The sequence below is a fragment of the Capricornis sumatraensis genome, chromosome 12 (assembly GCF_032405125.1).
Source record: "Capricornis sumatraensis isolate serow.1 chromosome 12, serow.2, whole genome shotgun sequence".
Classification (NCBI taxonomy): domain Eukaryota; kingdom Metazoa; phylum Chordata; class Mammalia; order Artiodactyla; family Bovidae; genus Capricornis; species Capricornis sumatraensis.
Genome location: NC_091080.1, coordinates 47,983,142 through 47,995,723, shown reverse-complemented (window position 1 = coordinate 47,995,723; position 12,582 = coordinate 47,983,142).

The window sequence follows — 12,582 nt, the reverse complement described above, 5'->3', positions numbered from 1 at the left end:
CCACTAGCTTTATTTGTAGTGATGCTTCCTAAGGCCCACTTAACTTCCCATTACAGGATGTCTGGTTCTAGGTGGGTGATGACACCATCATTTTTATCTGGGTCATGAAGATCTTTTTTTGTATAGTTCTTCTGTGTATTTTACTACCTCTTCTTAGTATTTTCTGCTTCTGTTAGGTCCATATCATTTCGGTCCTTTATTGTGCACATTTTTGCATGAAATTTTCCCCTGGTATCTTTATTATTCTTGAAGATATTTCTAGGTTTTCCAATTCTATTGTTTTCCTCTATCTCTTTGCATTGATCACTGAGGAAGGTTTCTTATCTTTCTGTGCTATTCTTTGGAGCTCTGCATTCAAATGGGTATATTTTTCCTTTTCTTTGCCTTTGGCTTCTCTTGTTTTCTTAGCTATTTGTAAGGCCTCCTCAGACAACCATTTTGCCTTTCAGCATTTCTTTTTCTTGGAGATGTTCTTGATCACTGCCTCCTGTACAATGTCACAAAACTCCATCCATAGTTCTTCAGGAACTCAGTCTATCAGGTCTAATTCTTTGACTTTATTTGTTACTTTCACTGTATAATCATAAGGGATTTGATTTAGGTCATAATTGAATGGTCTAGTGGTTTACTACTTTCTTCAATTTAAGTCTGAATTTTGCAATAAGGAGTTCATGATCTGAGCCATAGTCAGCTTCAGATCTTGTTTCTTTTGACTGTATAGAGCTTCTCTGTCTTTGGCTGCAAAGAATATGATGAATCTGATTTCAGTATTGTCAATGTGTACAGTCATCTCTTCTGTTGGAAGAGGTTGTTCGTTATGACCAGTGCTTTCTTTTGGCAAGACTCTCTTAGCCTTTTTCCTGCTTCATTTTGTACTCCAAGGCCAAATTTGCCTGTTACTCGAGGTATCTCTTGACTTCCTTCTTTTGCATTACAGTCCCCTATAATGAAAATACATATCTTTGGATGTTAGTTCTAGAAGGTCTTGTTCAACTTCAGCTTCTTCAGCATTACTGGCTGTGGCGTAGACTTGGACTACTGCAATATTGAATGGTTTACCATGGAAATGAATAGAAATTATTTTGTCATTTCTGAGAGTGCCACCACGTTTTGCATTTCTGACTCTTTTGTTGACTATGAGGGCTACTCCGTTTCTTCTAAGGGATTCTTGCCCACAGTAGTAGATATAAATGGTCATCTGAATTAAATTTACACATTTCAGACCATTTAGTTCACTGATTCCTAAACTGTCAATGTTCACTCTTGCCATCTCCTGTTTTTGTCACTTCCCGTTTATCTTGCTTCATGGACCTATCACTCCAGCTTCCTATGCTATATTGTCCTTTATAGCCCCAGACTTTACTTCCATCACCTGTTATATTCACAACTGGGCATTGTTTTTGCTTCGACTCTGTCTCTTCATTCTTTCTGGAATTATTTCTCCACTCTGCTCCAGTAGCATATTGAGTACCTATATACCTGGGAGTTCATCTTTCAGTGCCCTATCTTTTGCCTTTTTGTACTGTCCATGGGGTTCTCAAGGCAAGAATACTGAAGCAGCTTGCCATTCCCTTCTCCAGTGGGCCACATTTTTTGAGAACTCTCTGCCATGGCCTGTCCATCTTGGGTAGCCCTTCATGGAATGGCTACAAGATATCAAAATCAAAAGCTCAAATATGCCAATATGAAGTCAAATATTTAGGAGTCAACCTCTCCCATGAAGTTCGACCTCTGGGCAAAGAAAGAATGGAACCCATTTTACAACATCCTCTCCCTAATACTCTCAGACAGCTCTGAGGTTTCTTTGGCATAGCTGGCTACTGTATTCCTGGATATGGAGAGCTGGCTTGACCTTTATATAAGTTATTAAAAAAGACTCATCAGGACAAAATTTATTACAATGGGAACCTGAAGAAATACATGTGTTTAAGACTTTAAAACAGGCTCTTTTTCAGGGTCCTGCACTCAGCCTGCCTACAGGAGACCAATTTAAACTTTTTGTAACAGAGAGATAAGGAATAACCCTGGGAGTTCTAACTCAGACGAAAAGAAGCCCATAACAACCTGTTTCTTATTTAAGTAAAGAGCTCAATTCTATATCCCAAGGATGACCACATTGTGGCCTCAGAAGCTCTTTTAATTTCTGAAGCTACTAAGTCAATTATAGGCCGAGATCTGATAGTCTATACTTCACACGATATCTCTGGAATTTTAAATTCTAAAGGATAGCTATGACTTTCTGACAATCAGCTTCTCAGGTAACAATCCCTGCTCTTAGAAGGACCCATAACTCAGCTGAAATCTTGCCCAGCCTTTAATCCTACAACATTCCTTCCTGAATCATTACAGAAGAAGCCAGAACATGATCACCATGAAGTCCTATCTTTAAATTACTCATCCAGGGAGGACTTAAAATATAAGCCTTTAGAAAATCCTGATGAAACTATGTTTACAGATGGCTTCTCCTTCAAGGGAAAATGGGTAGGCAGTGGTCACATTATCTAAAATTTTAGAACGTAATCTCCTACCCACTGCAACTAGTGCTCAATTAACTGAATTGATTGCTTTAACTAGAACCTTAGAGGTGAGTACCGACAAGAGAGTGAATATCTATACTGATTAAATATGCTTAATTAGTACTTCATGCTCATTCTGCTATCTGGAAGGAAAGTAACTTTAAGACCTCAGATGGAAGTTCCATTAAATATTGCCAAGAAATTATGCACCTCTTAGATTCAATTAAACTACCCAAAGAAGTGGCAGTGATACACTGCCAGGGACCTCAAAGGGATGATTCTGACATAACAGAGCAAAGTTAGGAGAGCTGACTGACAAGCAAAAGAGGCAGCCACCCAGTCTTTTAATACTCAGACTCCCCTCTTGTGGGATAAGTTCCTGACTGACATAAAACTCCAGTATTCTCCCAAGAAATGTCAACACTCTCTTTCTTGTGGAGATACTCTACTCCACTCTGGATGGCTTCAAGTAGTAGATGAAAAACTTGTACTGCCTACAGCACCCAATGGAAAATTCTTAAAACTCTGCATCACACTTTCCATTTGGAAATTAAAAATACTTACTGGCTTGCTAAGTCTTTTCAAGGGAAAAGGATTAGTAAAAACTATAAGCCAGATTGTCAAAAGATGTTAAGTCTATCAAAAGAATAATCCCATAACAACCTGCCAGCTCTCCCAGGTTTACAGTGTACTGGAAGATATCCTGGAGAGGACTGGCAGATAGACATCATTCATATGCCAAAAACCAATGGACATCAATACCTACTGTTTTGGGTTGATACATTTACTGGGTGGATAGAGGCTTTCCCTTGTAGAACAGAACAAGAAAAACAAGTTGTTAAAACTTTAATGCATGAGATCATTCTTCACTTTTTCCTGCCACTCATGATTCAAAGTGCCAATGTCCCTTCCTTTTTAAGCTTACAATAACACAGGGCTTCTCCCAGGCCCTAGGAGTTTAGTTTCATTTACATTTTGCCTGGAGGCCTCAGTCCTCTGGGAAGGTAGAAAAAGCTAATGATATAATTGAGACATTTATGAAAACACTTACAACCTACTCACTTTTCCTGGACTTCATTACTTCCTTTAGCTCTAGTGAGAATAAGAAATACTCCACAGTCACTGGAACTTAAGCCTTTTGAAATGTTATATGGGAGGCCATTTCTCAAAAATTATTTACTTCTACCCCAAGAAACTGCTGAACTAACAAAATATGTCACTAGCTTAACTTCTTTTTGAAAACAACTACAATCTCTAGAAAATGGGATCTCACAACCAAAAGAAAGTACAAAATCCTTACAATCCTGGGGACCTGGTATTAGTAAAGACTATTCCTGGCAATGGTCCCAGCTTAGCTTCCACATGGGAGGGACCATTTTCTATCATTCTCTCTTCACCCACTCCTGTTAAGCTTATAGGTATCAATGCCTGGATTCATCACACAAGGAAAAAGCCTTGGAAGTCTCCTGGAGAAAATCACAAGGACCATCCAACATGCCCAGAGGAAAATTCACAGGAAAATTCTCATTGTTTGGAATACCAATATACCCCCTTAGAAGGATTAAAAGGACTGTTCAAGAAGTGCCCAGATAAGTAATTCTTCTAACTCAACATGCTCAGACATGCATTACTCTATTTTGTTCTTTTTAATGTAGTAATGGCCTGCCGAGTCCCTTTAGATTGGACACAGGATGTTTTCATTTCATGAGCACTGCTGCTGCTGCTGCTGCTAAGTCGCTTCAGTTGTATCCGACTCTGTGTGACCCCACAGATGACAGACCAACAGGCTCCCCTGTCCCTGAGATGCACATTCTTATTCAATGTTCCAAAATCGATCAGACTGTTGGGTCTGTGGAGTCTTATCATTATGGACTGCCCTGGTTAGTGACATCCTTCAGTTCAGTTCAGTTCAGTTACTCAGTCGTGTCCGACTCTTTGCAACCCCATGAATCACAGCACACCAGGCCTCCCGGTCCATCACCAACTCCCGGAGTTCACTTAAACTCATGTGCACTGAGTTGGTGATCCCATCCAGCCATCTCATCCTCTGTCGTCCCCTTCTCCTCCTGCTCCCAATCCCTCCCAGCCTCAGGGTCTTTTCCAATGAGTCAACTCTTCGCATGAGGTGGGCAAAGTACTGGAGTTTCAGCTTGAGTATCATTCCTTCCAAAGAACACCCCAGGGATGATCTCCTTTAGAATGGACTGGTTGGATCTCCTTGTAGTCCAAGGGACTCTCAAGAGTCTTCTTCAACACCACAGTTCAAAAGCATCAATTCTTTGGTGCTCAGCTTTCTTCACAGTCCAACTATCACATGCATACATGACCACTGGAAAGACCATAGCCTTGACTAGATGGACTTTTGTTGGCAAAGTAATGTCTCTGCTTTTCAATGTGCTATCTAGGTTGGTCATAACTTTTCTTCCAAGGAGTAAGCATCTTTTAATTTCATGGCTGCAATCGCCATCTGCAGTGATTTTGGAGCCCCCCAAAATAAAGTCTTACACCATTTCCACCGTTTCCCCATCTATTTCCCATGAAGTGACGTCACTCTTGCTGCTGCTAAGTCGCTTCAGTCGTGTCTGACTCTGTGCGACCCCATAGACGGCAGCCCACCAGGCTCCCCAGTCCCTGGGACTCTCCAGGCAAGAACACTGGAGTGGGTTGCCATTTTCTTCTCCAATGCATGAAAGTGAAAAGTGAAAGTGAAGTCACTCAGTAGTGACGCCATGGACTGCAGCCTACCAGGCTCTTCTGTCCATGTGATTTTCCAGGCAAGAGTACTGGAGTGGGTTGCCAATGGACCCAATTTTCAAAAGACATAGAGAGTCAAGTCCAGGCAATGGCTGATTCCACTTCTTTTGGGACCACCCTATGGAACTGGATATCAACTTCCACCTGGCAGAAACCCCTGGTCCTGATAGGAAGGCTTGTTTTACTCTTATTGCTTTTTTGGTTCTTGTATTCTAAATTGCCTCTCTTGCTTTGTAATATCTCACATAGAAACTATCAAACTTCAAATGGTTATGGAAATGGAGCCTAAGATGATATACCAAGGTCCACTAATTATCCCACTGGTGGAGACCTAACTGCCATCCCTTAACGGCACCCCTACATAGCTTGAGAAGCCAAATTGGTCATCTTTCCTTTTTACCTATAATGGCAGATAAAGTCTCCATCTCTAGAGGGAGAGGCTTGAAGTAAAAATTACTATGCAATTAGTATAGAACTCTGAAACTTCATTCTTGTTTTCAGTAAGCATCCCACTATTGGGGTCCAACCCCAGCAGGATCCAGAGATATCTGGAGCATAAATGGCATTGGCGAGAGAGATATACAGATATAGAGAGAGTTAAAGAAAGAATGTTACAGTTAAGAAAATAGAGGAGAAAAAGAGGTTGATAATTCTCGGTTTACACAGAAAGCCAATTAAAATCCTGCATGGGACTTGTTTTTATGGAGGCCACATGTGCCCTCTCAATGGGACGGTGGTACAGAACACCTTCTCGAGAGGGTCTTAGAAGCCCAGGCAGGGAAGTGAACTCAGATGGCCCCTGAGCTCCAGGGAGTCAACCTGAAAAGGAAAGAAATAAAGAATGACATGGGGAGACCAAGCTTCGGTGAGCAAGGCCCATCACTTTATTTTCAGAGGGAGCTTTTATACCCTGAGTTGTACATTGAACAAAGTGAAAACGCAGAGTCAGCTCAACATTCCATCAGTATTAACTTTTATAGACACCAGGTGTTTTCCTGCATATCGTTTTATAAACAAGGGTTTTATTTTTTGTACATTATCTTCTGGCCTGGAGGCCTGTTGACATTTTATGATCCCTTTTTTGATAAAGCTTGGTCAGCTAAAACACTTACTTTTCCTTGAAATGTTTTTTCTTAAATTCCTTACCTGCATCACCTTTAAAGTAGAGTCACATTTTTATGGAACAAAGATTTAGTGGGTTATAGCAAAGAAAGAACTTATTAACCCCAAATCTAATGTTGCTAATGTTAAGGCTACTACTTGTTTGTTCTATATCTTAACTATATGCACTCCCAGAAACACAATGAATAAGGGATGTGGAAATTTGGCAGCAAGCATTGGCTCAACAATGTTGCAAGAGTCTGGATAAACCTGCCAAGTAAGCTAGAATGGTAACAGGGGGGTTGAATTGAAATACTCCTTTCATGCCCAGGAGATTTATCAACTAGAGCCCTAAGTTAATTTTTCCCAGAAAAAGGTGGTTGGGGATAGCCCCCTGTTAATGTCAGAAGAGTTGGTGAAAGGCATGAAATAGTAAGACAAACAGATTCTGGTTTTGAGGTAGATGCTCAAGCAGGTCCAGGGGGTCCCTCGAGTCCTGATCCACCTTGCTCATCAGGAATCTCCACATGAACCTTGTCATGGGTGGGATCAGCCCAGGGAGTCCCTCGAGTCCTGAAGCCTTGCTTGTCAGGTCTCCTTCGCATGACCTTGTCGTGGGTGGGATCTTCCTTGCTGGCTCCCGGCATCCCACTCCATTGTCCTGAATTCCTGGAATGTGGCTTTAGCCTAATAAACTATCAGTACTCAGATCCAGGGGAGGGCAGTAATTATATTCTGTTCCATATGCTTGAACAACTGGTGATCATTAATCTTAAGTCTGCTCATGTGGACCATGTTAAAATGGCCAGAGAGCATGAAAAAGTGTGGTAACTTTATCCAAGAATCAAGGGAAGCCATAAAGATGTTAAGTGCCTTGACCTTTAAAATTATTGGGTAGAAACAATGTGATTTAAGTAAGGATATAAAAACTACTGTAAGTCCCACTTTGGTGTGACTTCTTACTCCCTCTCAGTGTCTATGCTGAGAGCTTTGTACTTTTCTCCTCTTTAATAAATCCTATTTTCTTGCTACCTTGAGTGCTTGTGAATTCTATTCTGCAGCTCTGCAGACAAGAACTCCGATTACCATCTCACCACCATTAGCAACACAATGAAACAAAAATGAGTAGATAAATGAGCAATAGTACATGCTTTCTCACCATTCATTCCCAATGGTTAAAGCTATATCATGAGATTGGTAAAAAGGTCCTAATATTACTCTCCCTAGTGTGCCTCCTTATTTCCAACAGAGTCTCATAAGAAGCTGGGAATCTCTTTTAACGGAGCATCTAATATCACTTGGGCTAAAGGCATAGAATTATAGGAAACTTTACTAGCATAATATGATAAAATATAAAGGTGATGGCATGCTCAATATTTTACCACCCTTAGAAGGAGAATCTACAAGTATCAAAGGAAAACCAGACAATTAAATTGTTAAGGCATGTTTGAACTCCATCTCTATTTCACTTAATTGTAATTTTGTCACATGTCCATATTTTGGAAAAGCTGCATCTAATTGTGGACCCTGAGAAAAATTAAATAAGCCCTTCCAATTGACAGTATCTTAATCAAGAAAGGGAGCCTCCCAGGTGGCTCAGTGGTAAAGAATCTGCCTGCCAATTCAGGTAACTAAGGATACATGGCCTCAGTGCCTGGGTTGGGAAGAACACCTGGAGTAGGAAATAGCAACATACATCAGTATTCTTGCCTGGAAAATTCTATGGACAGAGGAGCATGGTGGGTTGCTGTTCACTGGGTCACAAAGAATCAGCTGCAATTGAGCAAGCATGCTCAATAATCAAAAGAAGCAATGTTATGGAGAATAAATAAATTCTGATTCCATGTTAGAAACTGTTTTTTTGCCTTTCTTTTTGTTGCTTTTGTTATAATGTATGCTAAGTTACTTCAGTCATGTCTGATGCTTTGCAACAATATGGACTGTAGCCTACCAGGCTCCTCTGTCTATGGGATTCTCCAGACAAGAATAATGGAGTGAGTTTCCAGGCCCTTCCCAACCCAGGGATCTAAGCCACCTCTTTTATGACTCCTGCATTGGCAGTGGGTTCATTACCACTAGCACCACTTGGGAAGCCCTAGATTTGCTATTATAATCAAATAAAACAGCCTGCCTCAAAGGACCCTGTCCTTCTGCTTGATTGTAAAATAAAGTGACCCTGTTCAGCTCATAGAGAAATAATTTAACCCTCACCACCTGTGAATAGGTGCAACAAAAAGAAGATATTACACACCGCTTCCAAAGACAGGTCATTCCTGGAGATGTTTAGCAAGACTGAGACCCTTTCACTTTACATCCCCAATTACTCTCCCTCTATTTCACTTTACTTCCTCACTGGTTCTCCCTCTCTATTCTAGCTTTCAACTTTAGTTCCTACTGCTTCTTTCTCGCTCTAAAAAAGAAAATGGCATCCAGACTCTGACAAGATGGTTACTCTGAGACACTAGTCTGTCATCTTCTCAACCAGCCACACTTCCAAATACAATTTTATTCCTTTTCTCAACACCTCATCTCTCAAGTTCATTGGCCTGCACTGCAGTAAGCAAAGCAAACTTGAATTTGGTAACAGTAGTTTCCTTTTCATTAATTTATAAAACTTATTTCAAAAGAGGCTCAGTAAAAGTATTTCAACAGGAGGTTTCCTAGGGAGATTCATAAAATAATTTAACCATTGACTGAATATTCCCATATTTCAGAAGTCTCTTGATTCCATGCACCTGTACACTATACTATATTTTTATTATGATACAGGTCATACTTCAATAAAAATAGGTATATGCTCCTTTAAGGTAAGATCTGTCTTCTTTTTAGATTGACCCATCAGCAATAACAAGGTTGTTCTGGAAGCCTGGAGCTATTTTTCTTTTACTTTCCATTCACCAAAGCAGACAGAAGCAGATAACATACTGTATTACTTGCTTAACTTATATATGTCTGATTTTTTTCTAATACATTTAGCCATCTCCTCAACCATGAATTTGCCACCTACAAGTACCACAAATATGTTCCCATCACTAATCACAGTTCTTGAGCAGCCTCAAATCAAAGATTCTCAACCACTTCTTTCCTCATTCTCTCATTGATCTCCTGAATTTTTCACTTTCCTAAACTGAGACTCTCCCCCATAAAACATTAACTTCCCATTCCTTTTATCCACCTTCTCACCCCTGGGACCTCTGACATCTATTAGTGTACTTTCTGACTCTCTGAACTTGACTATTCTAGGTATTTCATAGGTGCAGACAAATATTATATGACTCTCAGTGTTTTTTATTGGTCACACAGTGTCACCTTATTTTTGGATTATGAATCACAAAGTAATGAGCAATGTGTCCCTGTTTGAACAATACCAAGAGAGAATTTCACAAAAAGGACTTCATATCCCAGTGATCACATAGTGAAAACCAGTCTATCACTAAACAATGTTGACAAGATAGTACAAAGTGCCTCTAGGAGACTTTTGATGTAAAGACTGTACTAAAAGGACTAGGTAACCATATTCAGCTTTTTGATACAGGTCAGTTCCAAATTGCAGGTATTCTTGTGGATTAAGCATAGAGCTACCTCAATCTAGATGTAATACAGTTCTATACTTACATGTGTGTTAACTGTGTGCTTAGTACGCTTGCGTGGAGAATTCCATGGACAGAGGATCCTCGTGGGCTACAGTCCATGGGGTCACAAAGAGTCAGGCATGACTAAATGATTTTCACTTTCACTTTCACTTTAACTGTATGGGAATATACCACATTACTTCCCACATTAGCTGTATACTTTTGTTTTCATTAGCAATGTAGATTTTTTACCAGCTGAGCTACCAGGGGAGCAACAGTTAGAACTGAACATGGAAAAACAGACTGGTTCCAAATCGGGAAAAGAGTACATCAAGGCTATATATAGTCACCCTGCTTATTTAACTTATATGCAGAATACATCATGCAAAATGGGCTGGATGAAACACAAGCTGAAATCAATATTTCCAGAAGAAATATCAACCAGCTCAGATATGCAGATGACATTGCCCTCATGGCAAAAAGCAAAGAACAAAAGAGCCTTTTGATGAAAGTGAAAAAGGAGAGTGAAAAAGCTGGCTTAAAACTCAGCATTCAGAAAACTAATATCATGGCATCTGGTCCCATCACTTCATAGCAAACAGATGAGGAAATAATGGAAACAGTGAGAGATTTTATATTTTGGGGTTCCAAAATCACTGTAGATGGTGACTGAAGCCATGAAAGTAAAAGATACTTGCTCCTTGGAAGAAAAGTTATGACCAAACTAGACAGCATATTAAAAATCAGAGACATTACTTTGCCAACAAAAGTCCATCTAGTCAAAGGTAAGTTATTTCCAGTAGCCATGTATGGATGTGAGAGTTGAACTATAAAGAAAGCTGAATGCTGAAGAATTGATGCTTTTGAACTGTGGTGTTGGAGAAGACTCTTGAGAGTCCCTTGGACTGCAAAGAGATCAAACCTGTCAATCCTAAAGGAAATCAGTCATTAATATTCATTGGAATGACTGATGCTGAGGCTGAGACTTCAATAATTTTTCCACCTGATGCAAGGAACTGACTCATTGGCAAAGACTCTGATTCTGGGAAAGATTGAAGGCAGGAGAAGGGAACAACAGAGGATGAGATGGTTGGTTGTCATCACTGAGTCATTGGACATGAGTTTGAGCAAGCTCCGAGAATTGGTCATGGATAGGGAAGCCTGATGTGCTGCAGTCCACGGGGTCACAAAGAATCGGACATGACTGAGTGACTGAACTGAGCAATGTAGAATATTCAGTTCTTTCACATCTTTGCCAATACTTTATATTATAACTTCTTTCATTTTTTTATTAGCCACTGTAATTTCTGTGCAGAAGTATTTCATAGTGAAATAAGTTTGTGTTTCCCTAATCACAAAGTGGTTCCACACAGTGGAAAGGACTGAGTGACTGAACTGAACTGAATGATGATGATGTGTTTGTCTTACATGCTTGTTTGCAATCCATACGTCTTCTTTACTGAAATGGCTATTGAAGTTATTTGCTCAAATGTTTTTACTAGGTTGTTTTCCTAATGTTGGGTTTCAAGATGTATTTTGTATTATTTTTATAGGAATATATTCCTGATAGGAGTCATTGATAAGACATATGTTGACAAACATTTGCTTTCAATTCTGACCTTATAAACAATTTATTAATAATGCATTTTAAGAACAGAAATATTTTATTTTGACAAAGCTCAATGTATTATTTTCTTTTACAGCTTATATTTTAAATTAATTATTTTAATTGGAGGATAATTACTTTGAAATATTGTGATGGTTTTTTCCATACATCAATGTGAATCAGCCACAGATATACACTTTTCCCCATCCTGAACCACACATGCCCCGGTCTCCCTCCCTACTCTATCTCTCTGGGTTGTCCCAGAGCAGTGGCTTTGGGTACCCTGTTTCATGCATAGAATTTGCACTGGTCATCTCTTTTACATACGATAATGTGCATGCTTCAATGCTATTCTCTCAAAACATCCTACCCTGTATTCTCCCACTAATCCAAAAGTCTGTGCTTCCTTTGCTGCCCTGCATGTAGGATTGTTGGTACCGTCTTTCTAAATTCCATATATATGTGTTAATATACATTATTTGACTTCTCTTTCTGACTTACTTTACACTGTATTATAGGCTCCAGGTTCATCCATTTCATTAGAACTGACTCAAATATGTTCCTTTTTATAGCTGACAATATCCCATTGTGTATATGTACCACAATTTCTTTATCCTTTCATTTGCCAATGGACATTTAGGTGGCTTCCATGTCCTAACTATTGTAAATAGTGTTACAATAAACATTGAGGTAAATGTGTCTCTGTCAATTCTGGTTTCCTTGGTGTCAATGCCCAGCAGTGGGACTTCTGGGTCATATGACAGTTTGTCACAGATTTATAAGGAATAAACACATAGTTTCTAGGTAATGACTATACGAGTGTGCATGAACACCAATAGTATAAGAGGGTTCCATTTTTTCCACAACTTCTCCAACATTTATTGTTTGTAGACATTTTGATGATGATCATTCTGACTGGTATAAGATGATATTTCATTTTGGTTTTGATTTGCATTTATCTAATGATGGAATTCCAGTTGAGCTATTTCAAATCCTCAAAGATGATGCTGTGAAAGTGCTGCACTCAATATGC